The sequence below is a fragment of the Biomphalaria glabrata genome, chromosome 9 (genome assembly GCF_947242115.1).
Source record: "Biomphalaria glabrata chromosome 9, xgBioGlab47.1, whole genome shotgun sequence".
NCBI lineage: Eukaryota > Metazoa > Mollusca > Gastropoda > Planorbidae > Biomphalaria > Biomphalaria glabrata.
Genome location: NC_074719.1, coordinates 887,441 through 905,548, shown reverse-complemented (window position 1 = coordinate 905,548; position 18,108 = coordinate 887,441). Strand labels below are relative to the sequence as shown.

Here is an 18,108-nt window from a genome sequence, read left to right as displayed (position 1 = left end):
TAACCTTAGATCCACCTTAAGTATTAAAAGTGTTTGCTGTTTTAACACCAGCGTCGACTCAATGTATCGATTGTTGGCCTTTCGTTGGTGTTATCTGTTCCAGTATTGAGTTCAGTGTTACCTCCAGTAGGACTTAGTTACATTTTCAAGTACTATACAATGCGGAAGAGCATAACACCCCTCTCCCCACAACTGACGTACCCAACGAAACAAAACTTTTAACACTATCGCTAGGCGTATCAGCTAATCTATGTAACACATCTCCTTTATTTTTGCTATTAGCCCATTTGTTTATAAGTCTAATTAAGTAGACGCGGTGGTTGAGTGGTTAAGCGCAGTGGCGTCACTAGGGGTGTGCGGTCCGCACCTGGTGACACCCACCAGGGGGTGACACCCAAGTGAGTAAAATGCAACTTTTAAAACTAAAACATTAATACCTAGAATTTGAGAAAAATAATTTCTTGTAAACACCAGGAAAAGAGTTTCTGAAGCTCAGAAATGTAGAAAAACACTCGGCGTCCGGGGCTTCGTCCCGGAACACTACGAGTGAGATTAAGGCACTGTAATCATCTAATCTAACCAGTTGAGTGCAAACGTAGCATTGTTTTTTTTAAACTGTTCAGAAACACATAGACTGAAACGCCTCATTCGACGTATAGGGCTGCAAGCTCTATCCACAGCCCTTTCCCAGCTGGCTCCACGGAATTCAGGACTTCTAAAAAAGTGTGACGCCATGCTAGACATGTTTTTGCGTTCCTCTTTTCGGCTTTCATCTTTAAGTCTGACTTTGGTAAACGTGTTTCGTCTTGTCTAATGTTATTTGTCTCACAAATGTCAATCGACATTCAGTCGCCACTTTCCTTAGACGGCCTGTAGGGGAAAATATTTCTCTATTGGGTACATTATCTCAGTATGTTATTCCTAGTATCTTTCTCAGCCATCTACTCAGCCTCGTTTCAGCCTTCCACGTCTCGAAGCGTGGGGGCCGCTGGGACAATGATTGTATTGAGAAGCTGAATTTTAATCTCCAGGCTAATTAATTTTGTTTATTCAGATAGACCTTAATTTTTAAATCCGACATTCAACACCATGATATGATCTTCATCGCTTGAGATAACACCTTCTAAATAGGCTTGGTTAACTTTTCTATTTGTTCAAGATCTGTATAACCAATGCTTATGGGTGTATTGGGTAACCTGCACCCAATATGCATAACTTTGAGGGCGTCTTTATCCGTCCTCTCGAGTATACATTAAATTGTATTTCAAAGTAATGCTATGTCGTCTGCAAAATCCAACTCGATTGAAATCCGAATGCAGCCCGTTTAATGTATTTTTATGACATCGTCGATGGCTACAAGAAAGTGAAATGGGGAATAAGATATACCCTAATCTTATATACGTCTCGATGTTTAAGTAGGCCACCGTCTGTTGTGACACAACAGCTTGATTCACTTTAGACATGTCGCTGAATCTGGACAAATTGTTGCGAGTTTCCTTATAGCAGCATTAATGCCTTCCAACAAACTAAATAGCAAAGGATTACCCATGTGCCAGTTCATGTGCCACCGTTTGAGAAGTAGAGATAGAATAGCGATCTTCTTGGCGATCTTCTATCACAGAAGAGCTCTTCCCGTTTGTTTGGCACATTGTTTCACCAAAAGCAATCCCTGAGAGAAATTAGGATTCCGTTATTAGAACATAGGTTAAGGATTTGTTCTGGATATGACTTGGATATGTTCTTTCAGATTTGTAAGCAAGTCATAACTAAATGGATAAGTAAATTGTGATATCATGAGTGTTTTTTTTTTACCTATTTGAAATAATAATATTAGTATAATATTACTGAATAATTATAACATATTAAATTAAATTAGATTCCATTTTGCCCTAACTGGCATGGGAGAATAAAGCTGACAGAAGAAGGCCTAACCCACAGGAGCCGAATACGAAAAGGAAACTTAAATAGACAGTTATGCTCCTACTTAGATCACTCAATCCTCATGCTCGGCTTCTCAGGCGCTCTCAAGGGATTAAAAAAAAGTGTTAATAAGTTGAACAGATTTATTTACATGGACTAATGTCTTCCGCTCTACTAACTTGAGTGTCTCTCTTGTCACTATTCTTAGAGTATCTCTAATCTTGTAGTTTCTGTCTTTGTCAAACTACACGTATGGTTCCTATATTGCTACTCATTAAATTTCCTAAATCTATCTATAACTCAAGAACACTCTACAAAAAAAAAAAAGGATTTGTCGACACTAGATGTAACAAAATATGAAGGCTGCAACTGGGTTTCGTATCCAAGTGAAATATTGCTTTTTTTTTTCATTTACTTTTTACCTTTACCTATTCCTTAGTCTGTTGGACCGTTGGGGCACCATGCAAGATTCGTCGACAGTCTTTCTCCATTTCTCTATGTCTTTTGCTTTAGAACCTCTTTCAATGACAGGCCCATCAATTCTTTTATGTTGTCCTCCCATCGCTTTCTCTGTCTGCCTCTTCTTCATTTTTTGTATTGGTACTGTTCCCTAAAGGAAGGGCTTTGCGAGCCCCGATGATTTTTTAATATGAATATAATTTTTTTAACGCTAGTTAGCAGGTCATCATGGGGTCCAATCGTTGCGGTAACCCTGTCTCTTATCTCTTGGTTTGTGATGCAGTCTTTGAATATGATACCTAGGATCCTTCTGTAGCATCTCTATTCCATTGTTAGGATCCTCCTCGTCAACGTCCAAGACTCACAATACAAATGCGGCCATGACAAGGGAGCGTATCAGTCTGATTTGTTGTCGAGGGCTAATACTTTGCCTTTACATAATAACAATTTTATTTATAAAGCGCTGTTAACAAACAAAATGTAGGCTCCATGCGCTGTAATAACATTACAAACACAAACACGACAGCTACAATGACAAACTAATCTAAAAAAGTTTTAAACAGATAAGTCTTAATTTTCTTCTTAAAAGTGGTGTAGCATGTTGTCTGTCTGAGATCACTAGGGAGTGAGTTCCAAACCTTTGGTCCGTGCACTGAAAAAACCCTTAGACCGTAGCTTTTGAGGGAGAAACGTGGCACCACTAAAAGCGTTGAGTCCATTGAGCGCAGGGCTCTCTGGGGGACATATGGAGTCATCAGTTCGCATATTATTATATGTTCTGAAAGTGCTGCTGTGGAGTGCAATTCGGGCCAGTAGTTCACATTTCATTTAGTGCCACCAAATGCAGTTCCCCTAGGGCCACGATTTATCTAAGGCCGGCCCTGGAGGCAAGAAAAGTGATAACTCAAGATGTCTGACCAGCTTTAAAAAGTGAACACTACAGAGGACACGTAAATGAACAACATAAAATAGACGTTCATGAACATCTTGCACACAAGCTCAAAGTAGAAATCTTGAGCTGAATTGTGAATAGAAGAACTTGAATGTGTAAAGCTTAGACTTAGAAGAAAGACTCGTTCCAATGATAAGGATTACAGGAAATTGATTAAATGAGAAATCATAGACCATCAAACGGCTTCATTAGTGAAGACTTAATTTAAAAACAACTTAAATTTGACTTGTTCGATTTGTTATTTCACTGCGAATCTTGAATCACGGTCTAATGAAGTCATCAGTCAAAACAAAGAGACGAAGACATTGAGAACTTTTAGTAAGAAAAAGGAAATACTTTTAAAATACGACCTCAGCGTTACGACCTAGTTTCCCACTACATGGCTGCCTGCTCGTGCGGTATGCTCGCCGGACTGTCGTTCCGTTGTCTCGATGGTCCAGGGTTCCTACCCTGCCCGCTGCCATCCCCCGTCCTCCTGCGGGAGGTTTGGACTAGGAAGTAAATTATCTTCAACTCTGAAGAAACATCCGAAACATGTGAAACAGTTTACATTTTAAAAAAAAAGTGTTAAGCGTATAATACATACACTCACATCGTATCTGGTTCGTAAAAAAAAAAAAACCCATTAAATTAAAAAAAAAACATATTAAGCTGTTGTAACAAATCAATTGTCAAACAAGATTCTGGAAGGAAGTATGATCATGAGCTGAGGTAGGCCTATCACTTTGAAGTACTGTCAAAAGACATTAACCCGAAAAGAGAGCACTTACCTAAGGTATCTTGTTTATTATTGTTACCATCCGCTGTAAAGAGGTTATAACTGTAATGAAAAGAATGGATGCGATATTGTTCGTTATTAATGTTAAATGTACTGAACTGAATTTAAATGACTCTATTTTTACAAAGCTTATATCAACTCATTCTGTCTGCCTTGTAAAAAGTTTGTACACTCTATTTCTGATACGCCCAATCTCGGATCAAGTCGGACCCTAACCCGATATACAGTGCTTTTTTGTAAAAATAAAATTGGTGCCAGTACTCAATGATCGAGTGCCTAACTTTAACTACTAATAAATTAATAATAAACATTAAAATACAAGAAAAGTAATAATTTTAACCCCAAAATTGAAAAAGGTGCCGGCACTCCGTACTGGTGCTAGGAATGTGTTTGTGAGGGCGAATTATAGTGGTATGAATAGTGCACGCATGGGCGTACCCAGGACGGGTTGGGGTTCTGTACCATAGTTAAAATTTAACTTGAGATATGGATAAATGTACCATGCTTAGCAAGACAGGTGAATCTATAGGTACCATACTTAACAAGACGGATGAACTGATTGGAACCATGCTTAACAGGACATATAAACTTATAGGTACCATGCTTAACAAGACAGATGAACTGATAGGTACCATACTTAACAAGACAGATGAACTGATTGGTACCATGCTTAACAGGACATATAAACTTATAGGTACCATGCTTAGCAAGACAGATGAACTGATTGGTACCATGCTTAACAAGACAGATGAACTGATAGGAACCATGCTTAACAAGACAGATGAACTGATTGGTACCATGCTTAACAAGACAGATGAACCGATTGGTACCATGCTTAACAAGACAGATGAACCGATTGGTACCATGCTTAACAAGACAGATGAACCGATTGGTACCATGCTTAACAACACAGATGAACTGATTGGTACCATGCTTAACAAGACAGATGAACTGATAAGAACCATGCTTAACAAGACAGATGTACTGATAGGAACCATGCTTAACAAGACAGATGAACTGATTGGTACCATGCTTAACAAGACAGATGAACTGATAGGAACCATGCTTAACAAGACAGATGAACTGATTGGTACCATGCTTAACAGGACATATAAACTTATAGGTACCATGCTTAGCAAGACAGATGAACTGATTGGTACCATGCTTAACAAGACAGATGAACTGATAGGAACCATGCTTAACAAGACAGATGAACTGATTGGTACCATGCTTAACAAGACAGATGAACCGATTGGTACCATGCTTAACAAGACAGATGAACCGATTGGTACCATGCTTAACAAGACAGATGAACCGATTGGTACCATGCTTAACAACACAGATGAACTGATTGGTACCATGCTTAACAAGACAGATGAACTGATAGGAACCATGCTTAACAAGACAGATGAACTGATTGGTACCATGCTTAACAAGACAGATGAACCGATTGGTACCATGCTTAACAAGACAGATGAACCGATTGGTACCATGCTTAACAAGACAGATGAACCGATTGGTACCATGCTTAACAACACAGATGAACTGATTGGTACCATGCTTAACAAGACAGATGAACTGATAAGAACCATGATTAACAAGACAGATGTACTGATAGGAACCATGCTTAACAAGACAGATGAACTGATTGGTACCATGCTTAACAAGACAGATGAACTGATAGGAACCATGCTTAACAAGACAGATGAACTGATTGGTACCATGCTTAACAAGACAGATGAACTGATAGGAACCATGCTTAACAAGACAGATGAACTGATAGAAACCATGCTTAACAAGACAGATGAACTGATAGGAACCATGCTTAACAAGACAGATGAACTGATTGGTACCATGCTTAACAAGACAGATGAACTGATAGGAACCATGCTTAACAAGACAGATGAACTGATAGGAACCATGCTTAACAAGACAGATGAACTGATTGGTACCATGCTTAACAAGACAGATGAACTGATAGGAACCATGCTTAACAAGACAGATGAACTGATAGAAACCATGCTTAACAAGACAGATGAACTGATAGGAACCATGCTTAACAAGACAGATGAACTGATTGGTACCATGCTTAACAAGACAGATGAACTGATAGGAACCATGCTTAACAAGACAGATGAACTGATAGGAACCATGCTTAACAAGACAGATGAACTGATTGGTACCATGCTTAACAAGACAGATGAACTGATAGGAACCATGCTTAACAAGACAGATGAACTGATAGAAACCATGCTTAACAAGACAGATGAACTGATAGGAACCATGCTTAACAAGACAGATGAACTGATTGGTACCATGCTTAACAAGACAGATGAACTGATAGGAACCATGCTTAACAAGACAGATGAACTGATAGGAACCATGCTTAACAAGACAGATGAACTAATAGGAACCATGCTTAACAAGACAGATGAACTGATAGGAACCATGCTTAACAAGACAGATGAACTGATTGGTACCATGCTTAACAGGACATATAAACTTATAGGTACCATGCTTAGCAAGACAGATGAACTGATTGGTAGCATGCTTAACAAGACAGATGAACTGATAGGTACCATACTTAACAAGACAGATGAACTGATAGGTACCATACTTAACAAGACAGATGAACCGATTGGTACCATGCTTAACAAGACAGATGAACTGATAGGAACCATGCTTAACAAGACAGATGAACTGATTGGTACCATGCTTAACAGGACATATAAACTTATAGGTACCATGCTTAGCAAGACAGATGAACTGATTGGTACCATGCTTAACAAGACAGATGAACTGATAGGTACCATACTTAACAAGACAGATGAACTGATAGGTACCATACTTAACAAGACAGATGAACTGATTGGTACCATGCTTAACAAGACAGATGAATTGATAGGAACCATGCTTAACAAGACAGATGAACTGATTGGTACCATGCTTAACAGGACATATAAACTTATAGGTACCATGCTTAACAACACAGATGAACTGATTGGTACCATGCTTAACAAGACAGATGAACTGATAGGAACCATGCTTAACAAGACAGATGAACTGATTGGTACCATGCTTAACAAGACAGATGAACTGATAGGTACCATGCTTAACAAGACAGATGAACTGATAGGTACCATGCTTAACAAGACAGATGATTTGACAGGAACAATGCTTAACAAGACAGATGAACTAATAGGAACTATGCTTAACAAGACAGATGAATCAGTAGGTGCCATGTATAACAAGACAGATGAACTGACAGGAGCCAAGCTTAACAAGACAGATAAACCGATAGGTACCATGCTTAACAAGACAGATGAACCGATTGGTACCATGCTTAACAAGACAGATGAACCGATTGGTACCATGCTTAACAACACAGATGAACTGATTGGTACCATGCTTAACAAGACAGATGAACTGATAGGAACCACGCTTAACAAGACAGATGAACTGATAGGAACCATGCTTAACAAGACAGATGAACTGATTGGTACCATGCTTAACAAGACAGATGAACTGATAGGAACCATGCTTAACAAGACAGATGAACTGATTGGTACCAAGCTTAACATGACATATAAACTTATAGGTACCATGCTTAGCAAGACAGATGAACTGATTGGTACCATGCTTAACAAGACATATGAACTGATAGGAACCATGCTTAACAAGACAGATGAACTGATAGGAACCATGCTTAACAAGACAGATGAACTGATTGGTACCATGCTTAACAGGACATATAAACTTATAGGTACCATGCTTAGCAAGACAGATGAACTGATTGGTACCATGCTTAACAAGACAGATGAACTGATAGGTACCATACTTAACAAGACAGATGAACTGATAGGAACCATGCTTAACAAGACAGATGAATCAGTAGGTGCCATGTATAACAAGACAGATGAACTGACAGGAACCAAGCTTAACAAGACAGATAAACCGATAGGTACCATGCTTAACAAGACAGATAAACCGATAGGTACCATGATGGCTACCATGTCAAAAAGAGATACGATCCTTTACTTAACCGAGACGCTAGTGATATTAGCGCTGTTTGTGATAGCAATTCCTACGAATGTAGCTTCCACGACAGGAAGCCTACGAATGTAGATTCCACGACAGGAAGCCTACGAATGTAGCTTCCACGACAGGAAGCCTACGAATGATGTGAACTTGCACAGTCCTGAGTATGTCAACTTGAATTCTGCACTCAAGCGTTTAACAAAAGCTGAGTCTCACGGAGAGAATCGAGTACTAGCAAACTCACCAACAAGGTCTGGATTCGACGTTTGTTCAGATACCAAGATTAGCGAGATACTGATCAGGAAAACCAAATGAAATATATAATTTATGACATTTTTTTTCAACTAATAGCTAAATTGTATGGATAAATGTTACTCAGCATATACAAAAAAATATTTTTTCCTTTTAATATAATTTCCCTTACATTCTTGTATTCATCATCATAGAAATTAGTCTCGAGAATAGGTGTCAGCAGTGAGATGAACCACAGTCATTCTACGAGATAAACCACAGTCGTTCTACGAGATAAACCACAATAAACCACAGTCGTTCTACGAGATAAACCACAGTCGTTCTACGAGATAAACCACAATAAACCACAGTCGTTCTACGAGATAAACCACAGTCGTTCTACGAGATAAACCACAGTCGTTCTACGAGATAAACCACAGTCGTTCTACGACTTAAGAAAGGCAAGGATGTATTAATTTTCTTATAAATCAAAGACGTTACTTCATTAGAGAAGATGATAAGATTTTACGCGTATTCATGTATCAATCTAGTCATACATGTTTATAAGTCACTTAAAATATGCCAAGTCGTTGGTTTTCCTGGCTGATTAAGGCAGCCCCTACTTCCTCTAATAGCACTAGGGAAGAGGGAGCACTTGTACAAACTTTCATATGGAATAAAAAATGTGCCTTTATCTATGTGTCTTTAATTGATGAATTGTTTTCAAAAGAGTATATTTATGCGAAAAAAACAACTTGCATCATTAATTTTTAAAAAAAGGTATTGTTTGAAACTTGGTGGTGACACAGGTGGTCGTAACTGTATGTGTTTTTAGCCTACCCAAATCGCCCCAGTCTAGCACAGGACGAGCGGTCAACCGTGACCAGCGACAATACTCGCCAGTTCGGCAAGGACCAGTGTTATAAATATTACGCACGCAAGGTCACGGCGGAAGTGATCAACTGGAGTGGTCAAGAAGGTTCGAGAATGCCAGTTGAGACGCTATATAAGAGATTTGTTTACTCTGTGTTAATGTTGTCGCCAATTGTGATGTATTTGAAATTAAACTGTTACTAATACTTAGGAGCTTTGAGTGGTGAGGTTCTTTAAGTTCGTTGTGTCGTGTGGTGCAGTCTGCAGAGAGTCTGGATAGTGGAGATTCGTAGCAGTATTTTTTCAAAAGATTTTTAAAAAGCCATTGCACTAGAACTTTGTAATATTTAAAATATCATAATATCAGATTTTTTAAATATCTTTCTAGTTTTTTTTTTTTTTTTTTTTTTTTTTTTTTTGGGGGGGGGGGGGGGGGGCTTAAACAAGGGCCGGACCAACCATGCAAGACTATTAGCGGCTTTTTCTTTTTTTTTTTAGTTGGGGGGGGCGGGGCTACTAAGTAATGTAGGGTAATTCTTACCCTGTTAACAGCATCACGTGATCATAAATGCCAACGATGCTACTCCCGGAGCCTATGTTAAATGCTTGTAGATTATCTATCGCTGTGTCCGCATTCATCTCATCGTAACTAGCGTCCCTGTCTATAAAACTTGAAGAAGCGACCGTCTGGGGAAAAATCGGTGACTCTTTATTGTTAGGTATTTCTTCGAAAAGAAAAAAAAAATTCAAACAATTTGTAAGGCTCTTCAATGAAGAACAGCACATATTAAAAACGAAGGCAATAAAAAAAAAACTAGACATTCTGGACCAAGATAGAATACATAAATAAATCACTTTTGAGCTAACAAATGTCAATTCCTCTCTATCCGGAAGAAAGAAAGAAAACAATAGAGTAGATTAACCGCGGAATAGACCAGCACTCACTACAATTTGGGATAGGATAGAATTATCTTCAGAACAAATGAGGGAACATAAGAAACATGTAAAACAAAACATTACCAACATTTTTTTTGTGGTACTATATTTATAGATTTAGATTTCGGTTTATAGGTCAGTAATTAGTTAAGTCATTGGTCAGTAATTAGTATAGTCATTGGTCAGTAATGAATAAAGTCTTTGTTAAGTAATTGGCCAATACTTAGTAAAGTCATTGGTCAGTAATTAGTAAAGTCTTTGGTCAGTAAATAGAAGTCATTGGTTAGTTATTAGCAAAGTCAATGATGCTTATTCTTAAATCACTGTGCTCGGATATTTTTTGTTAGTCAAGTTTTTTTTTTTTAAAACTACTTCTATGATTTCAACAAGTTAATTGTGTTTGATGGAAATATTTGTCCTTGCTGAAACGTTTATTTTATTGAATGGGGTTTAAAAATATTAACTCTAAACAAATTCAATATTGTTTTTCTTATAAGCATCTCCAATCATCTACATGTTATGTTAACTTAAGAAGCAAGAAGGTCTAATTTACTATGCATACATCGTAACTCTCAAATTAAATTGATGAAACTTTAAAACTTTCAGGCCTAAAAAAATTGACACAGGCCTTAGAAAGTAAAAAAAAAAATTCTACAGTCTAATCCAAGCAATTAATATATATTTTTAAACAACAACTCCGCAATATGCAATGAGAAATCTCTCGCATTCTCTTAGACACACCCACATAAATCTTGTGATGCTACTCATTTTGCCGAATCCCTTCCGCTAGCGATCGTTTCCACCCGAGTGCCACGTTGAGGCAGAGTACCCGCCTACACGGGCATCATAGACCAGCGCAACCGAATCAGAAACTGTATTAGTAATGAACCATGCTAAGATAACTCGTTTAGAGCACGTGAAAGGAAGCGGTCAGTAAGTTCTAAGGTCGCCTTGTCCCCGTACGAGGACAGACCAAAAGCCGCACACCGCACATGAACCAGTTCTCTTTCAAATCTTTGTCCCGATCTCCCTTTATGCAGAACGCGACATTCATAAAGAATGTGGTCTATTGTTTCCACAAAAAAAAGATTAATAAAAATTGAACTCCCAGAGATAGAGCAGATGCAAAATTTAACTGATGCTATGGTCGACAGTAAATGAGAGCGTTGTGTGGCCAGCCGAACGACCGAATGCTTTTACTCTCCCCAGCTAATATTAGGCACAGATTAAACTTGAGTGAGATGAGAGAAGTACTCTGGATCCATAAGTTCACCAGGATTCGAACTCATGACCCCACTAACGACTCCGCTATTGTAGCTAATTAAGTTATAATCAATTATATTCATTTTATGTCTACAGAAACCTTTCTTGTTAGCTGTAGGATGTTTAAAATATGTTAGATACAAGAGAGGCTTCATTTTCATGAAAAAAATGAATTGATCATAGTAATTTGATTACATTTCCATTTGTAAGATCTGGATTTGATTTGAAAAATACACTGACGTTATGGAAAAAAACAGGGCGATATACTGTGTTCTAATGAACAACGTAAAAATATGAACAGAATAACATTGGAAGCGTGGTCGAGAGTGCACTTGGCTTGGCTTGGCTACCTAGAAGGGGGCTCGAGGTTCGACACCCGACTCGGGCAGAGTTGTGTTTACTGAGCGCCTAAAGGCAGCACGGAAAACCAACTCCTAGATACCCCCTCTGGTCCACAAATGAGATTGGACCAAAAGCGCTCTGAGCATGCTATAAGCATGAAAGTAGCGCTATATAAAAGCTATAATAATAAAAACAAATTTTTAATGAAATACACATAATAAACACTGTGGGACGAAATCCCCGTGGCCAACTAAATAATACACATGAATTTTGTTGTGATATCCAAACTTGGTAAAGGCTTAGAAAATCAACCCTGAGGAAAAATCGGAGAGTCGCTGACTTTAACCTGCGACGCAGCTGTACCAGCACCTGCCTTTAACCTGCGACGCAGCTGTACCAGCACCTGCCTTTAACCTGCGACGCAGCTGTACCAGCACCTGCCTTTAACCTGCGACGCAGCTGTACCAGCACCTGCCTTTAACCTGCGACGCAGCTGTACCAGCACCTGCCTTTAACCTGCGACGCAGATGTACCAGCACCTGCCTTGAACCTGCGACGCAGCTGTACCAGCACCTGCCTTTAACCTGCGACGCAGCTGTACCAGCACCTGCCTTTAACCTGCGACGCAGCTGTACCAGCACCTGCCTTTAACCTGCGACGCAGCTGTACCAGCACCTGCCTTTAACCTGCGACGCAGCTGTACCAGCACCTGCCTTTAACCTGCGACGCAGCTGTACCAGCACCTGCCTTTAACCTGCGACGCAGCTGTACCAGAACAGCTGCATGGAGAGGGAGGCGATGTCATTCCAACCATCTCTAATGCACAGGCTTTCTTCACATTTCTATCAGACGTCCAAAAGTCGTCTCGCGACTGGAGGAAGCTTTAACTCTTTCTCCTAATTGACGATGCCAACGTTGATTTGATCCCCATTAAACTAAATTGATTTTTAGATTTATAAGCTTTAATATGTGTTATGTTAAAAGAGCATTTTGATACCAAATACAACATTTTCTGATAACAAACAGAAACGTTAAGTTTTTGAAGTTTAAACAAAACTATTATGTACAAATGAGCAAAACGAATAATACTATCAAAACGAGGAAAATAATTACGAAGACAAAGAGTTAATAGCAGTAGTCTTGTTGAGCAATTGAGTTATCTATTTTTTTTTTTTTTTTGCGTGTGTTAAGCGTGTGGAATGGTATGCCGATATGTGTACATTTTACTCAAGCAGCCAGTCTTGTGTGTGTGTGTGTGTGTGTGTGAGTGTATTTTTCACTGTTGATATGATTTTTTTTTTTGAATGAAATCAAGAAACTATTCTAATGATAAACTATCCCTAATTGACCGGTACCTAAATTTCTGGGTCCATAAATTACCGGGTTCCTTAATGTCCAGTGTCAAATATTCCAATGCTTAAATTTCCTAAATCCCACACTTAACCACTGGACATGTAAACAATAATTTAGGGGTGCATTACTCCAGACACTTGCTCGCAACACAATCACATTCTTTTCAGTAAGTTTCGCACAATAAGTTTTTCTTCATTGTAATTTGTATGTTGACTATTGGAACTATTTCTTTTTAAAAAAATAATTTAAAATGTACTGTTTTTACCTTTTTGGGTCTGGTTTTCACTTAATGCCTATGGAAAATTCCTTCCTGGTCGGTGTCCAAACTATACAAAGGAATATCGAGGTTAAAATGCCGCGAGCGTCTGAGATTAAGTTTGGTTAGAGATTTTGTTTCTGTGCTAAAAGTTACATTGACCTGGTCAGGCATTTGATCTCCAGTGACTTCACTCGCCTCATATTGAAGCATAACTGTGAAGAAAAAATAAGGCTTAAATTTACATGACGATATATAAGAGCTGTTACTATGACATCCATTAAATGATTTTTATAAAGTTCTTATGAATAATAACAAAGATTAACTCTTTCTCTCCTAATCGACGATACCATCGTTGATTTGACCTAATTAAATTAAATTAATGTTTAATTTTATAAACTTGACTTTGTGTTAAATAAAAAAGAGCATGCTATTCCCTTTAATTCTGTACCAGATACAACATTTTCTGATAACAAACAACAAAGCTATTGAAGCTTGGTCATAACAGGGAAGTGAAATAGTAATGAGCAAAATGAAGACAAATAAAAACGGAGAGAAAGAGTTAAATGTGGGTGGAGTGAAAATGAATATCGAGGGCGGCTTTAGTTCAATAACTGATAAATATTTGAATATGTTACTCTATACGAGCTATGTCTGTTGATCTCAAACTGTATCGGATATTTCCATAGGAAACACTAGCCGAATTGGGGAAGGGGGGGGGGGTAACTGTTGTGTGATTGAAAACATTCAAAAAAAAATTCTTGCTTTTTCCAACTTTATGTGTACATTAAGATGCTCTGTCAGCATTTCTAGAAATCACGTCAAAAAGCAAACGCCTCTTAAATTAACATGAAGAACCAGAGAACGAATATCTGTTATCTCAGCACACAAACATTATCAACATTGATCCACATAGATTGTTATTTATACAATAACTTTTACTTATAATTGCATTGTTCGTTCATTATTATTTAGTGTATAATTTTTTTAATTCTTTTTTTTTTGGGGGGGGGGGCGAGGGGTAATCAAGGTTACAAAAATTATAAATGAGGTACACATAGGTCAAAAGTTTGGGAAACACTGCCTTAGTCTGTTGGACCATTGGGGCACCATACACGATTAGTTGACCGTCTTTCTCCATTCCTTTCTTTTGTCTTGGTTAGAACCCCTTTCAGTAGCAGGCGGAAAGAGAACCCAAACCGACCACAGGAAGACACACGGTTATGTCTGCTTTGGGTGTGACAAACTCAGTAGATGACAGCAAGGCTGCGTGGCCAAGTAAAATACTCCTCCTTAATCTTCGACTCGGAAGTCAAGCCTTATAGATTGGCATTAAATGTGTCTCTCACTGCTAATACCTTTAGCACAATGTTATTGGTTAATTTTTTTTTTTACATGTAATTAAAAAGAGACTCCAATGAGCTCTTATACAAGGTAATACATTCTCACTGTCAGGTGGGTTTTTAGCCGCTTAAGTAGGGGATGATAGGATGGTCCCGTATCTCCAGCCTGAACAGAGTAACACAAGAACCTAAAAGTAATGGCATGTAAAATACGAACATCAATAACAGTTATTCAACTGAACAGTTAGTGAATAACAACAGTTATCAATATGAACAATATTTAATAATAATTAATTATAAATTATCAACATATTTACATATACATCACTATCATTGAAGTCATCAGTGAATAAATAGTTAGTCTAACATCACGCCAATAAATTTACATAACACACCTTCACGCTCACACTCCATCTCGGCGCCCAACGTAACCTCAACTCCCTACACCTCAACAACAAGAGTTACTGCAAAAACTCCAAAGGCGGAAAGGCGACACGCTTTCCCATAGCCCAAAGCCTAACACCCCTTACAAGGGGGAAACAAACAACCAGCTACCTAGCTCACAAAAGAAGCTCTCTCTCTTGCGGGAACTAAGGATGACGTAAACACACACACACAATATTCTAGACAACAAACGCACTAAAAAGAAACTACTTCCTATACTCTAAAACACCAATATTAAATGTAAAGAAAACTTCACGCGCGCACGACACTCACGTTGTTACCCAAATAAAAATCTCTCTTCTATTACGTTATAACACCAGAGATTCTAACGACTTTTGTATATAAGGCAGAACAGTAGAGTCTAAGTTATTAGAATAGTGTTTATATTAATAGATCACACTGACCGTCAGTACTTGAGATATGACAGATGAAAACAGAGAAAATGACTACAATTATAGACATTCTTATCTTATCTTATATAATACAGACGTTACTTCAAAAAAGAAGATGATTACGTCGTACGCGTCATGCATTTAGTCATGCATATTAACCAATGACTTAAATTCTGCCAAGTCACTCTTCCAATATGTTCTCTCAATTACAGTCTGTTGATGTATAAACGTTTTTTGCAATATAAAATTTGCAAATTTAATGCATTTAAAAAGAACATTCAACTCTTGTCTTGTGACTAATGTACAGAATTACAAACATTATACTTCTTGGTTTTCTGACTTCTTATTTGGTACATTAAACCGCTGCGGCTTTAATCGTGAATATATCTTTGTTGTTCTAGCCCCCAAATAAATCGATCAATTAAATATTTATTATAAGACATCAGTTAGGCCAGGTTCGTATATAATTTCACATTCACTTTCACCTATCCTTTGGTCTGCTGGACCAATGGGGCACCACACAAGATCTGTTAACCCTTTTTCTCCATTCTTCTCTGTCATTTGTCTTTGATAAAATTTCATTCTGATAATATTGAACCCTGCCTTTGTTACTTGCCTGGTTTGACAAAGTCGGGGGCCGATTTTCAGTTTGTTTCCCACAGACTGTCTTTGTAACCTTGCTATTTTTTAAAATTTTATCATTATTTTTCATTTATGTTTCATCAAATACTTAAGCCATTGTAGGCAAACATAATAGACCCCAATTCATTTCAGGCAAAAAAAAACAAAAATATTAAATATATATCATGCTAGAAGTTCACACCGGCTACACCCGTTGATTTGTTCCAAGGTTTTATTAGTTAATATTGTTTATTATGGCCGGAACCCACTTCTTTTTAAAAATTATTTGAATAAATGGCCTACATCTGGTATAAACTTTGTCACATGTAAATTATGAGTGAGTCTGGTGTGAATGTACACTTTGTTTTCTTATAGTTATAATGTTTTTTGTTTGGTGTAATGCACAAATTGTAAGACAAATTTCCTTACGGATAATAAAGATTATTATATTATTATTATTATTATTATTATTATTATTACATGTTAATGATAACCCTAACGTACTTTTCAGCAAGTGAATTAGTTTATCTGTAACAATGAAGTTTAACGACCCGCTCCCTCTCTGTCCTTCTATCTCTCTCTCTCTTTTTCGCTCTCTGGAACCTAAATCGACCACCATCGGACAATAGTTATGCCTGCGCTGACTGTGGCAAAATATGTAGGTCGCAGCTGGGACTGCGTGCCTACGTGAAATACTGTACTTCTCATTAATCTTCTTCTTGTTGGGATTCTAAAGATTACATGGATTTGGCACTTTATCACTAACATGGACATTCAGTTCAGACTAAGATAGTGAGTCTCTTTCGTTAATAAGTTATATTAGGATTATATCTAAAGGCGTACCAAGGATGCCAGCCAACCGGAGTGGCTAGTGCTGTCAGCGACCCCCCCCCCTCAACCTTACAATAGTGTCCGTAATGCATATTTGCATAGTCATGTGAGAAATACATAACTTACAAATAATGAAAACGAAGCTAGCTAATGAACTATCTGTAGTAACAGTCACAGTCCTAGAAATAGATGTACATTTAGCCATGCTGCTTAAAAAGTTAAGTGTGTGACTTACTTACTTACTTTGCATTCGGCTGGGGTTGAAAATTAAAAAAGCGGATACAAATCAGTGAAATGATTAATACAATTATTCATGCTAGCTTATCTGAATTAGTGAAATATATGTTTTGTAATGTTTTGGCGCCACCCCCTTACTCCCCGGCACCAGAGGCGGATGCTCTTCTCTCTCCACATTTGGCACGCCACTGATTCTAACTTGTCTCAATAGTGATTACTTAGGTCGGACTGCTCTACCTACATTTGGCACGCCACTGATTCTATCAAACTTGTCTCAATAGTGATTACTTAGGTTGGACTGCTCTCCATCTTGCAGTTTCAGAATGTATCCAGCTTTTATTGGACAAGTCAAGACTGGACGTCATTGAAAAAGGTCTGCTGCATACAGTAAAAACAGGAAATGTCAAGATTTGGAACATGTTCCTAGCACATCCAGAGTAGTCCGATCTAAGGTCAAGGATGCAGGCTAGTAAACAATCTGTTTCCTTGTATAGCGAGACATTTAATCTTCAGCTCATTGGAACTACAGTACCAGAATATTGGTGAATATTTGTGTCCATTATATCCCTTTCGTTAATAACAATTTTTTCTTATAAAGTTGTCAATGTGATTGTCACAACAACATTCGGATGGTATGACGTCACGATGTGTTGTGATGCCGAGGATTTTATTTGAATTCAATAGTTAACAAAACTGACGATCTAGACTCACAAATTAATGATGCTTTGATAAAACAAAACTCTGGAACTTTATTAAATACAACGTAAGTACAATTTATGTACAAATTACAAATCAATGAGCATGGAACATATTACAAAGGCTTTTCAAACAGAGCTCTT

At 37.9% G+C, this 18,108-nt stretch overlaps 1 protein-coding gene and 1 long non-coding RNA gene across 6 annotated transcripts in view; one reads left to right on the top strand and one right to left on the bottom strand.

Moving 5' to 3' along the window:
* Positions 1–15,633, bottom strand: part of LOC129928013 (uncharacterized) — a 34,690-nt gene extending 19,057 nt beyond the window's left edge. For 2 of the 5 annotated variants that reach the window (XM_056039834.1, XM_056039840.1), the window contains exons 1-3: positions 15,593–15,633; positions 13,411–13,616; positions 4,102–4,151 (exon numbers count right to left, since the gene is read on the bottom strand). The gene's annotated coding sequence lies outside the window, so the exon portion shown is untranslated. Of the gene's footprint in view, positions 1–4; positions 141–1,545; positions 1,670–4,101; positions 4,152–9,792; positions 9,939–13,410; positions 13,617–15,592 lie in introns of those variants that run through there. The other 3 variants (XM_056039837.1, XM_056039836.1, XM_056039838.1) reach the window with 3 other exon arrangements.
* Positions 1–18,108, top strand: part of LOC129928017 (uncharacterized) — a 134,034-nt gene that overhangs the window by 83,839 nt on the left and 32,087 nt on the right. The gene's annotated exons all lie outside the window — the stretch shown is intronic.